This window comes from Miniopterus schreibersii, assembly GCF_964146895.1.
Source record: "Miniopterus schreibersii genome assembly, chromosome: 18".
In the NCBI taxonomy this organism is placed as follows: Eukaryota; Metazoa; Chordata; class Mammalia; order Chiroptera; family Miniopteridae; genus Miniopterus; species Miniopterus schreibersii.
Genome location: NC_138121.1, coordinates 48,148 through 61,787, shown reverse-complemented (window position 1 = coordinate 61,787; position 13,640 = coordinate 48,148).

Sequence of the window (13,640 nt, the reverse complement as noted above, 5' to 3'; positions counted from 1 at the left end):
CCCCGCAGTTGCAGCCTGGTGATGGGGAACGTGGAGCGGAGGCTGAGCCTGTGGGTGGAGGCCCAGAACCAGCTGGTGACTTGGGCCGGAGCTGCTGCTGGTGTGCCCCTCGGAGAACCCAACCTGCCGGTACGGTGGCGCCCGCCTAAGAAGCCGGGGTGACCACGAGCCTCTTCCAGGAGCGGTTGGTGCACTTCTGAGGTCGGCTGTGGGGAAGTACTGCGCCCAGCACGGCCTTCTGCAGGAGGCACCCCTCGTCCTGGACAGTGCCCTGGTCACCCCAGGAGCCTGGACGACCTCTCAGGCCATGTGCATGTAGAGTACCTGCCCAAGAACACCAGGCCCTCACCCAGCCGGTGAGCCAGGACGCTACTGCCACCTAAGGCCTGCCTCCGGGGGCCTCCGCCTGCTGGCAGCCCGGGCAGGGGGCGAGCCAGAGCGGTCGGCGGTCCTCGACTTCTGGCGGGACTGCAGTGTCCTCGACGCCGCTGCGACATCGCCGAGTCCCGGGAGGAGGTCCCGCCCGCCACACTGAACCGCGTGGTGGAGACTGGCCCGAGTGTGTCCAGCACCGCGCCCGCGGTGCGCGCGTGGAAGCCCCCGCAGGCCAGAGCGACACTGGCGCTGTGGCACAGCGCAGGCTTCGGGCGGAGGCGGAAGCAGACCCGGTGGGGCACAGGGCCGACCTGTCCACAGACGGCACATGGCCCTGGAGCAGGCGCGCGCGGGGGACAGTGGCGAGCACAGCGCTCCAGCCCCCGACGGCTCCCCGCCGAGCCCCGGGCAAGGCCTTGGCGCACTTGGACGCTGGCCGGCGGAGTCGGGGACGACTGGGCAAGGCCTGGGCGCACTTGGACGCTGGCCGGCGGAGGCGGGGACGACTGGGCAAGGCCTTGATGCACTTGGACGCTGGCCGGTGGAGGCGGGGACGACTGGGCAAGGCCTGGGCGCACTTGGACGCTGGCCGGCGGAGGCGGGGACGACTGGGCAAGGCCTTGATGCACTTGGACGCTGGCCGGTGGAGGCGGGGACGACTGGGCAAGGCCTGGGCGCACTTGGACGCTGGCCGGCGGAGGCGGGGACGACTGGGCAAGGCCTTGATGCACATGGACGCTGGCCGGCGGAGGCGGGGACGACTGGGCAAGGCCTTGATGCACTTGGACGCTGGCCGGTGGAGGCGGGGACGACTGGACAAGGCCTTGATGCACCTGGACGCTGGCCGGAGGCGGGGACGACTGGGCAAGGCCTTGATGCACTTGGACGCTGGCCGGAGGCGGGACGACTGGACAAGGCCTTGGCGCACTTGGACGCTGGCCGGAGGCGGGGACGACTGGGCAAGGCCTTGATGCACTTGGACGCTGGCCGGAGGCGGGACGACTGGGCAAGGCCTTGATGCACTTGGACGCTGGCCGGTGGAGGCGGGGACGACTGGGCAAGGCCTTGATGCACATGGACGCTGGCCGGTGGAGGCGGGGATGACTGGACAAGGCCTTGATGCACATGGACGCTGGCCGGAGGCGGGGACGACTGGACAAGGCCTTGGCGCACTTGGACGCTGGCCGGTGGAGGCGGGGACGACTGGACAAGGCCTTGATGCACATGGACGCTGGCCGGAGTCGGGGACGACTGGACAAGGCCTTGGCGCACTTGGACGCTGGCCGGAGTCGGGGACGACTGGACAAGGCCTTGGCGCACTTGGACGCTGGCCGGAGGCGGGACGACTGGGCAAGGCCTTGATGCACTTGGACGCTGGCCGGCGGAGGCGGGGACGACGATCTCCACCTGGAGCGCGGCTGCCCCCGGGAGTTTCCCCAGGAGGAGCGGCCCGTAGTGGGTGGGGCGTGGGCGCTGGGGCTGCGGCACCCGGAGCGGTTCCTGTGCCCTCTCTCACGCGGGGCGTGCCCTGGTCGGAATGTTTCCATTTCATCGTCTTCCCCCGGTTACCTTTTATCAGCAAGTAATTTATTATCTCAAGTGAATTTCTCAAATACATGGTTTTAAAATTCTTGATGAACCCTCAGGTGTGATTTTACTGCATCCTGGGCCCTTTGGACCAAGTGAACCCAATTTCCTAATGGAAGCCCGTTAGAAAGCCAGGCTCACTGTGCGGCAACCTCGCCCCCCCTCCCCAACACCCGTGTTCCTGGCACCTGTCTTCACTGCATTGAGCTGTCCCTGTGTTCAGAGGTGGGTCTTGGAGCCGGGTGGACATCCAGTCATGAGAGGGGCTCTGCTTTCTTCTGGTCCTCTCACCCTTCAGCTGGGCTTCAGGCCCTGCATAGAGCAAAGGCTGACCCCAGAGGAGCCCCAAAGTGCCTCCCGTCTAGAGAGTAGGCCTGGGTGGGAGGGGTTCCTGCCCACACACCTCTCAGCTCTGTTCCTCCAGGGCCCTGGGTGCTTCTTGTCACCCTGTCCTGTCCTCTGAGATGAGGCTGTGCCTGGCTGAGTGGGGAGAGGGAGAGACTTCATGGTGTGTGGGCTAGTGAAGCAGCCCCTATGTGCGGCGTTCTCATGTATGCAGGTGTCTCCTGGGCAGACCTGGGGCTAATTCTCTCTCTGTCCACCCTGCGCGTCCTCTCTCCACTGGTTTCCACTTGGCTCCTGCCCCTTGTACTCTTTTCTTCCCCTGGACATAGGTTCATTCCAGGCCCTGGTGGCATTTGAGACCAGGCTCCGGATCCCATGTGGGAAGACTGGGGGTGCCATTGCCCCATAGGAGGTGTGACGTGTCTGGGTGAGGACGTGGTTTTTGGGTTTGTGTTGGCCCTTAGGTGAGTGGATCCCTGCTGGAGAAGGCCTTTACCTGAGCCTACCTGGGGCGGCTAGCTCCCGGGATTGGTCAGGGGCTAAACTTGGTCTGAAGGTTTTGCTGGGGAGCAAAGATGTTTCCCATCTGCCTGTGATACACATCTGTGAACACCTGGTGTTGGGAGTCAGTGACGCATGTGGACATGGTCCACGTCACCACAGGGTCTGGAGTCAAGGACTCGACCCTCCCTACAATTACCCTTGAGGAGGTTTGCTATCCGAGATAAGGAAATACCAAGGTCTGGGCTCAGGGTGTTTACTCTGAAAGAGTGTTTATACAGCCTTGAAGGAACTACTTTGTACCACACTCACCTCATTACCAATGGTTTGTCACTTACTATATAATAAAGGCTTTGAAGCCATTTGGGGCTGCTCCTCTCAGAGGGCAAACTTGATCTCGTAACTGTCTCTTTCATTCCCACCGCTTGAACTCAGGTTTGTTCGTTTCTCAGGCTGGTTCCTGACACGTGGCGCCCAAACAGGAACCTGAGTACTCGAGACGCAACTTAAGGTAAGGTGAGGAACTCCTCTATATGTGAGTGGCGCACGCCAGAAAAAGAATTGGGGTAAGAGGAACATTTTGATTTATAGTCAGGAGTAAAATAAGATGGGTCAGTGTGTGAAAAAGAGTCATCCCCTTTATAAAAAGATTTTCAAGTGGATATATATATAAAAGAAAGTTGCTTGTGAATCTATACTTTTGTAAATAATATTTAATTTTTTAAATAATATATTTGGTGCTGTTTTCTCAGATTCTCTGAGAGCACTTTTAATTTTCATTTTTAAATTTTATGTTTTTTTCTGCATATCTTGAAGTATATTTTAAGGGAAACAGTGATCACCAATGTATTTTTAAAAAAAAAAGACCTCTAGCACATTAGTCTGGAGGCAGTGAAGTGGTGCCTCTCTGTAACCCCAATGGAGTAGACACTACAGTACACATTGGCAGGTTGAGAATCCGAATTCTTTTCTTGCACCAGTATTGGCTAGAAAAGAAAAGAAATATAGTCAAATAAATTTAGTAACAACTTGGAGTGAAACAAATTGGAAAATTGGAATCTTGTTTGTGTGTGTGAGTGCGTGTGTGTGTGAAGCACTTTGCCTTGTGCCTCATGTGTTCTTTTCTATTGTGGACACTATACCTGTGGTTTACACCTTGGGCACAGAAGGATTTATCTCCTCTTTCATGCGAGTGGACCAGCAACACAAACCTCGAGGGCCTTGTTTTCCTGAGCGTGGAGCTGCTGCTGGTTTATCCTGTTTTCCTTCTTTGTGTGCTCAGCTTTTCCACACTATAGAGGAAATCTGTTTTTTGCGGAGATCAGGCAGAGTCAAATCTGTGTTTCTGAGATGTGAGACCCCAGGGCTCCAGTCATAGAAGCCACATGTGAAAACATCGACTGGTTTGGGCTGAAAATAATGTGGTATAAAATAACGCACACACCTTGTTGGTAAACAGCTGTTTTTTTTAAAGGTCAGATTGCCTCAGGTTCAGGAAAAGGCAGAGAAATCAAACCTTGAACACAATCAACTCACATGTTTTTTTAAAAGTTTGCCTCAAGTGAGAAAACTTGCTAATGGTCTAAGTAGAGGAAAGAGATGTTTAATTTTTAAAATTAAAATACAGGCATGAAATCTGCCAGTTGCGAACGGTAAAGCCAAGAAGCAGCAAGCTCTTCTCATTTTACCAAATTTTATCTCCCAGATGTCTTTGTGTAACATTTCAGGGAGAGTGAGAATTCCCTTTCCAACCTGCAGAGACTCTTTGAATACAGAACCTGTTTATGCTCCTGTTTACAGACTATTTGTTGGGTTTGGATTTTGTTTCTTTCTTTTGTTTATATATTTGTTGTTGTTGTTGTTGTTGGCATTTTTCAGGTCACTTTGCTTTAATAACAAAGATAATTATTTTCAAAATAATTTGTCTTCACCTTTTCCTATATTTGGACATAGTGATTCAGTATTAGAGAAAAGTGCATTGTTTCTGTCATCTTTCCAATCTGTGTTGGTGCTCATTTGAGGAAATAAAGTTCCTACATGTGGAATTGCTGCCCATGTAATGAAAGACTATCCAAACTGGAGACAATGTAGATATGGTATGGCCCTGAAACATCCCATAGAAGGGACCTCTTTGGCAATTTATGACTGGTCCAAGCCTAACCCTGCAGGACATTCACATTTGAACTGACTGAAACTCCTGGAGGATTTGTAGAGACTCTACTAACAACAGAGCACAGACGAGTTCAACCTAATGTATGGAAGTTAGTAGCAAACACGGACATTGTCATAGTGAGACATAAAGATGAAAACCATCCAGATGAGAACTATTCTGTTAAAGGAGGTTTAGCCTGTGTCCCTCCTTACGTATTATTGGTAGGTAAGGTTTTGATTAAGAAATTAGCTGATTATTATACTATTAATTGTGAAAATTGTAACCTTACAAACTGTGTATCTAGTGCTAATACAAACCTAGATTTGTTGGTATTGCACCAACCTGCATTTGTAATGCTTCCGGCTAAGATGCAAGGACATTGGTATACTAATGAAGGACTTGAATTATCGCAAGAATTAAATGAACTTTTGGAGAGCCCTAAAAGATTCTTGGGACTGTTGATAGCCGGTATTGCTGCTTTAGTTTCTATTATTGCCACAGCTGCTATTGCTGGAGTTGCTCTTACTCAAGAAATACATACAGCGAATTTTGTTAATGGGTTAGCAAAAAAATGTATCTGATGCTTTGGGAGCTCAAGAAAGAATTGATAAAAATTAGAGGATAAGTTGAATGCCTTGGAAGAAGCTGTGTTACTTATAGGAGATCAAATTCAAAGTGTGAAGGTTAGAATGTCGCTGCAGTGTCATGCTCAGTTTCAATGGATTTGTGTTACTAAGAAACCATATAGTAACTCTGAATGGGGGTGGGATAGGATTAAAAACCATCTTATGGGGATATGGAGTCAAGACAATGTATCTATTGATGTTGCCGCTTACATGCTGATATAAATGCTATAGAGTCTGCTCCTCCTCTGGATACCTCACCCGCTGACTTAGCAAAAGAACTGTTTGACAAATTTTCTAATATTATCTCTGGGCATAGATTATCCTCATTATTCTATTCTGGTGTTATGTTGTTGGCTGTAGTGTTCATATTCCTGTTTATTCCCAGCCTGTGTCTGAGCAAGAATGCGGAGCATCTCAGAGCTGCAGACAGGAGTCCACTGGCTCAAATTAAAAAGTAAAGAAGGACGCTCGGCCGGGCGTGGCTCAGCGGTTGAGCATTGACCTAGGATCCAGGCGATCAGGGTTCGATTCCTGGTCAGGGCACATGCCCAGGTTGTGGGCTAGGCAGCCGATCAATAATCTTCTCATCATTGACGTTTCTATCTCTCTCTCTCCCTCTCCTTTCCTCTCTCTGAAATCAATAAAGATATATGTAAAAAAAGAAAAAAAGAAAAGAAAAAGTAAAGGAGGGGGAGATGTTGGGAGCCAGTGACGTGTCTGGACATGGTCCACGCCACCTGAGGGTCTGGAGTCAGGGACTGGCTCCTCCCCACAATTACCCTTGAGGAGGCAGGGTTTTTACTCTGAAAGAGTGTTCAGGCAGCCTTGAAGGAACTACTTTGTATCATGCTCACCTCATTACCAATTGTTTGTCTCTTACTATATAATAAAGGCATTGAAGCCATTTGGGGCTGCTCCTCATCAGAGGGCAGTCCTCCTGATCCCATAACTTTGTCTCTTTCATTCCCACCGCTTGAACTCAGGTTTGTTCGTTTCTCAGGCTGGTTCCTGACAACCTGGGTGAGGTACACCCAGACCTGATCTCAGATCACACATGAAGCAAGCATTTCCTGCTGGCTGGGCCTCATGTACCTTAGCAGGTGACTCTTCCCGGGCTGTTTTGGTGACGCGAAGCTTTGGGCTCTGCAGGGAGTGGCCACCATGGGCCACTTAGGATCCCAGGGTTGTTGGTCAGCTCCTCCTGTTTGGTTATTCACACCAATCCGTGTAGAACTGGAGTCAGATGAGAGACAGGTTTTAAACACCACCTTTGGTCCTATTAATCAGATAAGGGAAGAGTCATGACAGTAGATGACCATGGGGTGTGTGGCCCACCTCCAGCTGCCCTGGTTGGGAGACCTGAGCACTGTCGGCAACTGGAACCTTCTCTGCACCTGCGTTACAGTTTCCAGCGGGTACAGCTTCCCACCATCACCGCAGCTCCCAACCTGTCCGGAGGGGAGCATGTGTATGACGCCAACCGACAGTTTTATCGTCATTTAAACCTTTTACTGTCTAAAAAGTAAGAAGAGGAATCTGTGTATTTCACAAGAGACAAGGACAACGAGAAGTGAAATATGCCAAACTTGGGGAGAGGCAGTCCTCCCTGTAGCTCTGCTGATTGAAGAGATTGGGTGTCGTCTGCTGTGCCCCTGTGGAAAGGCAACACCCGATTTTGCTATTCTGTCAGGTGGGAGGACATGCTCCATGTGCTGCATGAGGCCCATGTCAGCATTGGGTTTGGTGGGAAGCACAGGGACCTGGCTGAGCTGAACAAAAAGTACAAAAATGTGGTGAAGCTGTGGCATTCATGGTGGCTGGAGGTGGGGCCAGGTAGACCTCGTGGACATGCAGTCTTGAGTGGACAGCCGGTTCAATGGTGGGCATGGCTCCTCCAGCTGGCATTCCAAAAGGGCTCTCTGGATGCTCCTAAAACAATGATTCTCTAAATATGTTTGGGAAATGCTGCATTTTTTACCCAACCTTTATATCCCCTCCACGCCCCACTGAAACTGCAGGGCACATCGCCAGCTCCGAGGAAGCCCTGCAGGAAGGAGTTTGTCCACATACATGTAATCTAGCATGTTCCAAATAATGGCTGCTTTTCTGCAGGGGGGAAGGAGGTGCTTGCAGTGAGCTGTGGTAAAAGCTTTCCCACATTCATTGCACTCAAAAGGGCCTTTCTTGGGTGTGGACTCTGATGGTCAATAAGGGAAGAAGTTCGACTGAAGGTTTTCCTAAATTCATTGCATAAAAAAATCTTCTCTCTGGTACCACGTGTCTGCTTGAATAAAGAATGTTCTCTGCGCCCTTGCTGGTATGGCTCAGTTGGTTGAGTGTCATCCTGTGCACCTAGAGGTCTTTGGTTTGATTCCTGGTCAGGATACCTGTCCAGGTTTCAGGCTCGGTCCCCAGTAGGGGGCATGCAGGAGGCAGCTGATCCATGTTTCTCTCTCCCTCTCCTTTCCTCTCTCTCTAAAACCAATAAAAAATATTTAAAAAAATGTTCTCTGACTAGGCTTTTCCTCAGTCACTCCCTTACTCGCTTTCTTTCTATCCATCATGAATATTCAGGAGCTATTGGTCACTTGCCCAGATTTCTATTCCAAGTTTCCCTCCGCCCCCCCCCCCCCCCAGCACGTTCCAGCCTGTTTTGCTTGGGCTGGGGGAATACAGTTCATGAGACATGCACTGGCTCCAGCTGAACAAGATCAGGCTGAGGGAACACAGCTCGGCTATACAAGGTTAGATGAAGATTGCGGGGGGTGGGGTGGGGCGGATTGGTGTTGCTGTGGGTGAATTTAGCTGTTGATGTAGTCTAGGACACAGAGGACAGGCTCTGGTACAATGCCTATGCCACCACTCTGTACTGTTCCTCCTTTGCTACCCAGAAAACAATGCCCCCCACCATGGTCTCAAGGATTTCAAAACCCCTTCCTCTGGAGTAGATGGCTGAAAGGAGGACACTGACATCCTGCAAGGCCTGAAGGTGGAATGTACGTGTTCTCCCTAAATCCAGGAAACTGGAGAACTTTCTTGAGCCCTGAATGCATTGCACACACTGCACATTTTAATCTGTACTACAACTGGGCCAAAACGTGCTATGCCAAGTCTTTCTGGAAACAACTTTCATGTCCAAGGAGAGGGGGTTGGTTAAACCACAGCCCAACCCTGGAGTGGGACACAATGTAACTGAAAATTGAAGGGAAGGTATTTGAGATACTTTGTATCGGAAAGAGGCAGCTGAGAAAGTGTGTGTGTGTGTGTGTGTGTGTGTGTGTGTGTAGGGGTGGAGCCTCTGAATTATGGAATTATGGTTTTATTTTCTTTATTTCCCAAAGTTATTGTTTTTTGTTTTTTTAAACAACAACTTCATATTAGTGCAAATTTCAAAATGTTACAAGAGTTTTCTCTGGGTAAAGATGAACAATCTCTGTTTTTTAAAAATTTATCTTTATTGTTGAAAGTATTACAGGTGTCCCATTTTTCTCCCCAATTGACCCCCTACATCTCACTCTCACCCCCTCCCCAGGCCTTCACCCCGTTATTGATTGTGTCTATGGGTTATGCATATATGCATATATCTTTTTTGGTTAATCTCTTCCCACCTTCCACCTCCCCTTCCCTCTTCCCTCTGAAATATGGTCATCTTTTGCATGCGTGAATGTCTCTGGATCTATTTCGTTTGTCAGGTTCTTTTGTTCATTAGCTTCTTCTTAAAGAAGACCTTTCAACATTTCCTGTAGTGCTGGTCTGGTGGTGATGAACTCCTTTAGCTTTTTCTTCTCTGTGAAGCTTTTTATCTGACCTTCAATTCTAAATGATAGCTTTGCTGGGTAGAGCAATCTTGGTTGTGGGTTCTTGTTTTCCATCACTTTGAATATTTCTTGCCAATCCCTTCTGGCCAGCAAGGTTTCTGTTGAGAAATCATCTGACAGTCATATGGGTGCTCCCTTGTAGGTAACTAATTGCTTTTCTCTTGCTGCTTTTAAGAGTCTCTCTTTGTCTTTAACCTTTGGCATTTTAATTATGATGTGTCTTGCTGTGGGCCTCTTTGGGTTCCTCTTGTTTGGGACCCTCTGTGCTTCCTGGACTTATAAGTGTATTTCTTTCCCGAGGTAGGGGAAGTTTTCTGTCATCATTTTTTCAAATAGGTTTTCAATTTCTTGGTCTCTTTCTTCCCCTTCTGGCACCCCAATAATACAAATGTTGGACCTCTTGAAGTTGCCCCTGAGGCTCCATATACTATCTTCATATTTCTGTATTATTTTTTTCTTTTTGCTCTTCTGGTTGGGTGTTTTTTGTTTCCTCATGTTCCAAATTGCTGATTTGATTCTCAGCGTCCTCTACTCTACTGTTGATTCCATGTAAATTATTCTTCATTTCAGTTCATGTAGCCTTCATTTCAAATTGGTACTTTATTATGTCATCGATTTTCTCAATTGTTTTCATAATACTCATTAATAGGCTTGAGCATCCTTATAAACAAAATTTTGAACTCTGTATCTGTTAGCTTGCTTGGATCTATTTCATTTAGTTCCTCTTCTAGAGATTTCTTCTGTTCTTTCCTTTGTTTCTTTGCCTCCACATTTTGGCTGCTTCCAGGTGTTTGTTTCTATGTAGCAGGTAGAGCTCCTATGTCTCCTGGAATTTGTAGAGTGGCTTTGTGTAGTAGGTGTTCTGTAGGGTTCAGTGGCTCAGCCTCCCCAGTCACCTGAGCTGGGCCTTCTAGGTGCTCCCCTGTGTGGGCTGTGTGCACTGTCCTGTTGTAGTTGAGCCTTGGTTGCTGTTGGTGTCCCTGGGAGGAACTGACCCACTGGCCAATCGGCTGTGAGGACCCACTGCAACTACAGCCAAAGAGCTGCTGTGCTGGAGACACTCCTATGGAGCAGGATTTACTTCAGTGGAGATTTGGTGTTCACCAAGTGTGCCCCTTGAGTGTGTCACTCGTGGATGTGGTAGGGTTATAATCCAGTGTGGTCGAGTCTGACCACTGGGTGCACTGTCTCTAAGGCCTCCTGGGAGGTGCAAAGTCAGCCTCTGCCTGTGCCCTGCCCAGGGCCACCCAGCATGAACTACACAGCAAACTGTAGTTGGCTGCTACTTGTGCTGGGATTGGCATTGTCCAGTTGAGGCCAAGTTATGAGCCAATGCAGGCTGCCACTAGTGCCAGGCCTGGGGCCCCTTAGCAAGCTGTATGGGGTATGCTGCTGCTTGTTTGAGAGATTTTAGGAAAGTCCTAAGCATAAGGCTCAAGAGGCCACTTGCACAGGAAATCCACTGGAAAGGGCCTGGATGAGCTGCAGGTGGGGAGGGGCGGGGCCTCCTGGAATCATGGGGCGGGGCCAAAGGTGTCAGTCAGGTGCTGGTGATTCAAATGTGGTGCCTGCCAGCTCTGTGTGGGGAGGGCTCGTCAAAGGAGCAATGACCTCCGCCACCCCTTCTGTCTGGGAGAAAGCTGCCCCTCCACCTCTCGCCCGATTTCAGGCAAGTCAGTTCCTCACCAAGTGTCCCACATTTCTTTCAAGCTGCTGCCCAGCGCTGGGCTCAGAGGGAGCGCGTCTGAGTGAGTCCGTGCGCGGGCCCTTTAAGAGGAGCTGCCTGGGGCTCGCACAGCCTCCGAGACCCTCAGCCACAGTCCCCACCGGTTTTCACAGCCCCAAGTTGTGGAGATGTCTCTTCCCGGCCCTGGAGCCTCGGGATGTGGGGCTGGGACCCCTCACTCCTCTGGGAGACTTGCGCTGCGGAAATTCCCTCTCGGGTTTAACACGCGGCCCCGGGTGTGGGCCCGTGACCCCGTTTCCAAGATTCAGCCCTGAACCACCTGCGTCTCCACCCCTCCTACCGGTCTTGATGCTTCTTCAGTTCCCTGGTTGTAGGGCTTCTGTTCAGCCAGATCTCAGGAGGTTCTGAGTGATAGTTGTTCTTTATTTTAGTTGTAATTTTGATGTGATTGTGGGAGGCGGCAGGTACAGCTGTTACCTACACCATCTTGTTTCTTTAAAAAAAATTTTTTTTAAAAAAAAGCATTCTTCAATAAGTTTTAAGAAGTCCGGTCTTTGAAGACAGCGTCTGTGGATGACATACCTCCCCAAGGGCAGTTCTCAGAGGCTGGGTCAGACGCTGTCCAGGGTAATTAGGACCAGTGTCAGATGGGGGGCAGACAGGACAGGGTCAGGGAATCAAGACAAATTTGCCAAGTTTCAGACAAGGCTTATCTGACCCCAGCTGTGGAGGGCAGTCAGCTGTTCTGGATTTTGGCTGACCATTCTGGTGAGTGACCCCTCACCTGCCCTACTATGGTCCCCAAGTAAGCCAGCAGTCCCCTAACCTGGGTGGTAGACAAGCTGAGCAGAAACCGGGTGGAGCTGGCAACACCTGCATCTTCCACTGGGGTCACAGAGGAGTGTGTGATGGCGGCATCAGGCCAGGCTATCCTGTTGCCTCAGCTGCTGATGTCCTTTTTGCCCACAGACTATCAACCCGTCCTGCTCAAGGCAATCCCACTGTCAGGTGGAGGAGCTGGGAAGCCAACAGGTGTAGTTGGAGTGGCCTTGGCAGCCCACCAGATGTCATAAGGACAGGACAGTGACCTCAGCTGCCTGTCAGGGGACAAGAGACTCAGAATCCAGCAGAAGTCAGGCTGTACTCACTCCTGGAAGCCTCCTCTTCAAAACCAGGGGTGTGTGAACACCCAGCTCCCCACAGAAGGTAATCTGAGACCATGTGAGCTGTGAGAGCAAGGCTGAAGCAACAGTGCCTTTTTATGACTTAGCTTTGGGAGCCACACGCCATTTTCACAGCACAGGTCAGCCCTTTTCTGTGAGGGAGGGACTGACTGTACAGGGGCATAGGTGACAGGAGGTGGAATTTTGGGGACATGTTGGAGGCTGTTGGCCACAGCGGGAATGTGGTCTGTTGCTGAAGGGGAGGGAGAGGGAACAGACCTGTCTCTACCTGTCTTGAATTTCTCATCCTCCTTGGAGAGGCCCAGGGTCAGTCCTGCTGGGGGTGCAGGTGACCACCACGGACAGTGTGTGGGTTCCCCTCCCAACGCTATTGCAGTTCCAGCTTCTCGGCCAGCATTGTGCCAGGATCTGCCCCTGTCCCGTGGCCCATTGCAGAAGCCACGGAATATTGAAAGTTTATAGCATTCTCTCCCGGGTGGTTGGGGGGTGCTGCACAGGGGAGGGAAACAAAACTAAATCTGCACTGTCCTTCCTTTAAAAAAGCATGAAAAAAAGTGGGGGATATAGTTGAAATCCACAAAGTTTATGTAGACTCCTCACAAGTCTGGCATCGGAGGAGGGACAGAAAGGTCATGGAGTTTGGGCGTCCCCCTCTCATGAACCCACCAGCAGGAACGGTGTTATACTTAGGTCTCCCTGAGGCAGGAGAAGGTATGACAGGGTCCCTCACTGTTTGTCTTCTCTCTGTACTGAAGTCCATTCTGGTTCTAAGAAAAGTGGGGTCTCTGGGAGCTGTCAGCACCCTCGTTTCCCCAGAGATGTTTACCCTGTTCTCCCTGGAATCTCACCGGACTCCCACCCATTGGGTCCACGGGAATTCTGTGCTCCTGGGCCACTGTGGACATTAGCTGTGAATGGTTGGCCCAGGAATGACCAACATTGCATATCTGCTCTGCTCATAGCATGTCCATTGTCCCATCAGGCTTCACTTAACAAAGATTAACGATATGGTAATTAAGAATTTAGAGCCAGGCTGGGAATGGCTCAGCGGTTGAGTATCGACTTAGGATCCAGGCGGTTGGGGTTCAATTCCGGGTCAGGGCACATGTCCAGGTTGTGGGCTCCATCCCCAGCCAGGAGCATGCAGGAGGCAGCCCATCAATGACTCTCTCATCATTGATGTTTCTATCTCTCTTTCCCTCTCCTTTCCTCTCTCTGAAATCAATAAGGACATATTTTAAAAGAAAAAAAAAAGAATTTAGGGATGGTGTCAGTGGTGTCAAATCACACTGGCCCACGTACCAGGTGAGTCCACTGCAGAAGCTGCTGTGTGGTGGGCTTCACAAGCACCGTGCGCAGATGAGG